General features: G+C 42.2%; 1 pseudogene; it reads right to left on the bottom strand.

Annotated features, from left to right (window-relative positions):
- Window positions 1-4,677: 4,677 nt before the first annotated feature.
- Window positions 4,678-4,775, bottom strand: LOC125113094 (uncharacterized; annotated as a pseudogene).
- Between the last annotated feature and the right edge of the window lie 291 nt (window positions 4,776-5,066).

Raw genomic sequence — 5,066 nt, forward strand, 5'->3', positions numbered from 1 at the left:
TTTTTTTTTTTTTTGGCCCCACCCACGGCATGCAGAAGTTCCTGAGGCTAGGATCAAACCCTAGCCACAGCAGCAACCAGAACCACAGGAGGATGCCGGATCCTTAATGGCTAGGCCACCAGGGAACTCCCGGGCTCTAGGTCTTAAACCTTTTCCTGAACTCAATGGGGAGTCATTGTGGCTTTTCTAGCCTGGGAACGATGAAAATTCAAAAAAGCTAGAAGCAGGTACCAGACTCTTCCTTCGGCCCAGGTAAAAAAATACCTAAAATGAAGACACTGATGATAAAAAGAGGGTGAATTGAGTGTTATTGAAAAGATAAATAACCAATATCCTATAACTTGAAATGGAGTATAATCTACAAAAGTATCAAAATCACAATATTGTATACCTGAAACTAATATAACACTCAACTCTACTACAATTTGTAAAAAAAGATAAAATCAATGTGAGCTGGTCTTTAATAAAGCAGAGATAAGGGAAACAAGTGATGATAGCTAATTTCTTTCACACTTGGTTTTCGGTTTTTTTAATTTATGGAATTTGTGGAATTCATTTTTTTTAATTGTTATTTCCCCAATACAATTTTTTTTTCCTACTGTACAGCATGGTGACCCAGTTACACATACATGTGTACACTCTTTTTTCTCCCATTATCATGCTCCGTCATAAGTAACTAAACATAGTTCTCACTGCTCTACAGCAGGATCTCATTGCTAATCCATTCCAAAAGCAATAGTTTGCATCTATTAACCCCAAGCTCCCAATCCATCCCACTCCCTCTCCCTCCCCCCAGGCAACCACAAGTATGATTTGAGGTATATAACCCTCATTTAGCATTTAGGGCTTCCTACTATGCTTAACTGTAACATCCTTTTCACCAAAAGATGGGACTTTAAATGAGGAATTAGGTTTTAAATGTAGGAAGATTCCATTCCATCACTTTAAGGCCACTCCAGTCTTTCTAGAACACAAATTCCTCTTGGGCAGGAATGGGTTTCAGTGTATCCCCAGCCCCTAGCACACGCCCACATACATAGGCTTCTTCTCAGATGGCAGTTCCATCAATATGCAGACATGCCATTCCTGTTCAAACACTTTGCTTCACAAATATGAAAGCATGGGAAAATTCCAAAGCATCAGTCCCCATAGTTTCCTCGTTTATTTTCCCTCTTCTTATTTTTGAAAATCTGAACTAATAAGAGACTCCAATGCCAGAACTGAAACTGAGAGCTCATTCATTTCTCAAGTTCCGGAATAACAACCTGAGGTATGGATCCCAGTGGCCCTTCCTAATGATGATTAGAGTTCTTTTCTTTACCTCCTATGGATGATTACTTGTTTTGATATCATAGATTGCTTAGCGGGCTGACTTAGCACCTGTGCTGATTGCTTTATCCTGCTAGAATCTCATGTTCAATGTAGTGAAATGTTAACTTAAGCCAGTAGTCCTCAGGCCTGGCTACAAATTAGAATCAGCCACGATCTTCACTTTTTTTTTTTTTTTCCCCCATTGTGCAGGTTCCACCCCCAGGAATTGTAATTTAACTGGACTGAAGTAGGTCCCAGGTATCAGTAGGATCTAAAAGCTTCCCAGGAGATTTTAATACCCAGCAGAGGCTGAGAAACACTGACTTAAAGCAAACCTAAGGAGGGATTTTGTTTCCTTAATTCAGTATCTGAAGCTGCCTCCCCACACCATCCAGGAAAAAGTAAATGAAAACTTTGCTAATGTTCACCTAAGTCCATCTAAAGCAATCTCACTAAGCAGGTTCACCAAATAAGAATGACAGACATAAAGAACTGACCTGTGGTTGCCGAGGGGGAGGGAGAGGGATGAATTGGAAGTTTGGGATAACTAGATGCAAACTATTACAGTTAGAATGGGTAAGGAATTCCTGTTGTGGCTCAGAGGTTAACAGACTGGACTAGTAACATGAGGGTTCGATCCCTGGCCTTGCTCAGTGGGTTGGGGCTTAGGCATTGCCAGGAGCTATGGTGTAGGTTGCAGACGCAGCTCGGATCTGGTGTGGCTGTGGCTGTGGTATAGGCAGGCAGCTACAGCTCTGATTCAACCCCTAGCCTGGGAACCTCCATATGCCATGGATGTGGCCCTAAAAAGGCAAAAAAAGAAATAAAAAATAAAAAAAAAAACAAAAACAGGAGGGATAAGCAACGAGGTCCCGCTGTACAGCACCAGGAACTAGATCCAATTACTTGGGATAGAACATGACAGAAGATAGTTTAAGAAAAAAAGAATGTCTGTATGTATATATTTATAGTTATATTTATATGACTGGGTCACCATGCTGTTCAGCAGAAATTGACATAATACTGTAAATCAACTATACTTTAAAAAAATAAAAAAGAATGAGGATGGCCTCCAAACCACCAAACAAGATGGAATGAAGTCTATAGAGAAAGGCACTAAATAGAAAAAGCGAATATTTGGTTAAATACAAAACAAAAAACGGTTCTCTTACTTTACTGGTTACGCAATACTAAAGAAATTATTCTCGGAGTTCCCGTCGTAGCTCAGTGGTTAACGAGTCCTACTAGGAACCATGAGGTTGCAGGTTCGACCCCTGGCCTTGCTCAGTGGGTTAAGGATCCGGCATTGCCATGAGCTGTGGTGTCGATTGCAGATGCGGCAGAGAAGGGCCAGAATCTGAGGCATGTCTGTGACCTACACCACAGCTCACAGCAATGCCAGATCCTTAACACACTGAGCAAGGCCAAGGATCAAACCCGCATCCTCATGGATACCAGTTGGATTTGTTTCCACTGCACCACTAGGGGAACTCCTGTTACCCCATTTTAAATGTGGGGAAATTCAGGACTGCAAAAGTGAAGTGAGGTACCCAGGGTAACAAAACTAGTGACTAATCCAGATAAGGCTCAAACACAAGTCTAGTTCTTCCTTCTACTACAGAATGAATACATTTTTAAAATAGGCTTTAGGAGTTCCCACTGTGGCGCAGCAGAAACGAATCCGACTAGGAACCATGAGATTGCAGGGTTCAATCCCTGGCCTCACTCAATGGGTTAAGGATTCGGCGTTGCCATGAGCTGTGGTGTAGGTCGCAGACGAGGCTTGGATCTGGCATTTTTGTGGCTGTGGCATAGGCCAGCGGCCACAGCTCTGATTAGACCCCTAGCCTGGGAAACTCCATATGCCACAGAGGCGGCTCTAAAAAGATGAAAAGACAAATAAATAAATAAATAAGATTTGGTGGCCTAGCAGATAAGGATACAGCATTGTGGCTGTGGCTCAGGTTCAAATCCTGGCCTAGGAACTTTGGCATGCTGCCAAAAAAAAAAAAAAGAAAAAAAAAAAGAAAAGCTTTGAAACAGTAACATTTAAAACATTTTTGTCATAATACTCTAGCCTAAAGGCCAAAGAGCCAAGTGTCAGCCAACTTAGAAAAGCATGAGCAAATTGGTGTTTCTATGGAGGCACTTAGGCACTTCTTTGCTTGTGAAGTTGGGGTTGACCCCGATGGCTATTAAAAATTAAAGAGAATAATGAGCCAATGCTTACATATTTTCTAAGTAATGACAAAAACATAACATGATTCACATGAAACTGGAAAAAAAATATGGTTCGAAATGCTATTAGAGAAGGTGGGGGAGGGGAGATTCAACAGGGGAATCAGACACAATCAGCAGATTGATTCCTTGATGGGGAAAGATCTTATTGGAAAATGGAGTAAAATGAGTAAAATGAAAGTTAAAATTGTGAATATAGACTCAAATAACACTTGTTAACAAGGAGGAAAATCAGAGATGACAAAATATGGGTAGGAGACCCAAAAGATAAAAAGTAGTGCAAAGTTGTAGAGTCTTACCAATCACAAAGATAAGAAATCAGTTTAACATTTGCAGAAAAATCTAAAGCCACTGATAATTTTCTTCCTGAACTGAAAATAAATAGTAGTTCCTGTCATGGCTCAATGGAAACGAATCTGACCAGGAACCATGAGGTTGCGAGTTCGATCTCTCACTCGGTGGGTTAAGGATCTGGTGTTGCTGTGAGCTGGGGGTCACAGACGCAGCTTGGATCTGGTGTTGCTATTGCTGTGGCTGTGGTGTAAGCCAGCGGCTACAGCTTTGATTCGATCCCTAGCCTGGGAACCTCCATATGCTGTATATACGGCCCTTAAAAAAAGGACAAAAATAAATAAATAAAGACAAACTAAGAGGAGTTCCTGCTGTGGTACAGTGGCTTGAGAATCTGACTGTAGTAACTTGGGTAGCTACAGAGGCACAGGTTGGATCCCTGGCCTGACACAGAGGGTTAAAGGATCCAGCATTGCCACAGCACCGGTGTAGGTCACAGCTGTGGCTCCGATTCAGTCCCTGGCCTGGCAACTTCCACATGCCATGGTTGTGCCCATTGAAATAAATTAAAGAGGAGTTCCCGTCGTGGCGCAGTGGTTAACGTATCCGATTAGGAACCATGAAGTTGCGAGTTTGATCCCTGCCCTTGCTCAGTGGGTTAAGGTCCCAGCATTGCCATGAGCTGTGGTGTAGGTCACAGACGCGGCTCAGATCTCGTGTTACTTTGGCTCTGGTGTAGGCAGGCGGCTACAGCTCGGATTAGACCCCTAGCCTGGGAACCTCCATAGGCCATGGGTGCGGCCCTAGAAAAAGCAAAAAAAAAAAAAAAAAAAAAGAAAGAAATTAAAGACAAACTAAGAGACTGTGGTTTCAATTAGCAATAATCGCACCTCAGATAAACCTCATTGGCTACGATACTGCCACTGCGCAAAGATGATTGGATTCGGAAGATGTGGTATACATACACAATGGAATACTACTCAGCCATAAAAAAGAATGACATAATGCCATTTGCCGCAACATGGATGGAACTAGAGAATCTCATCCTGAGTGAAATGAGCCAGAAAGACAAAGACAAATGCCATATGATATCACTTATAACTGGAATCTAATATCCAGCACAAATGAACATCTCCTCAGAAAAGAAAATCATGGACTTGGAGAAGAGACTTGTGGCTGCCTGATGGGAGGGGGAGGGAGTGGGAGGGATCGGGAGCTTGGGCTTA

The sequence above is a fragment of the Phacochoerus africanus genome, chromosome 12, assembly GCF_016906955.1.
Source record: "Phacochoerus africanus isolate WHEZ1 chromosome 12, ROS_Pafr_v1, whole genome shotgun sequence".
Lineage (NCBI taxonomy): Eukaryota > Metazoa > Chordata > Mammalia > Artiodactyla > Suidae > Phacochoerus > Phacochoerus africanus.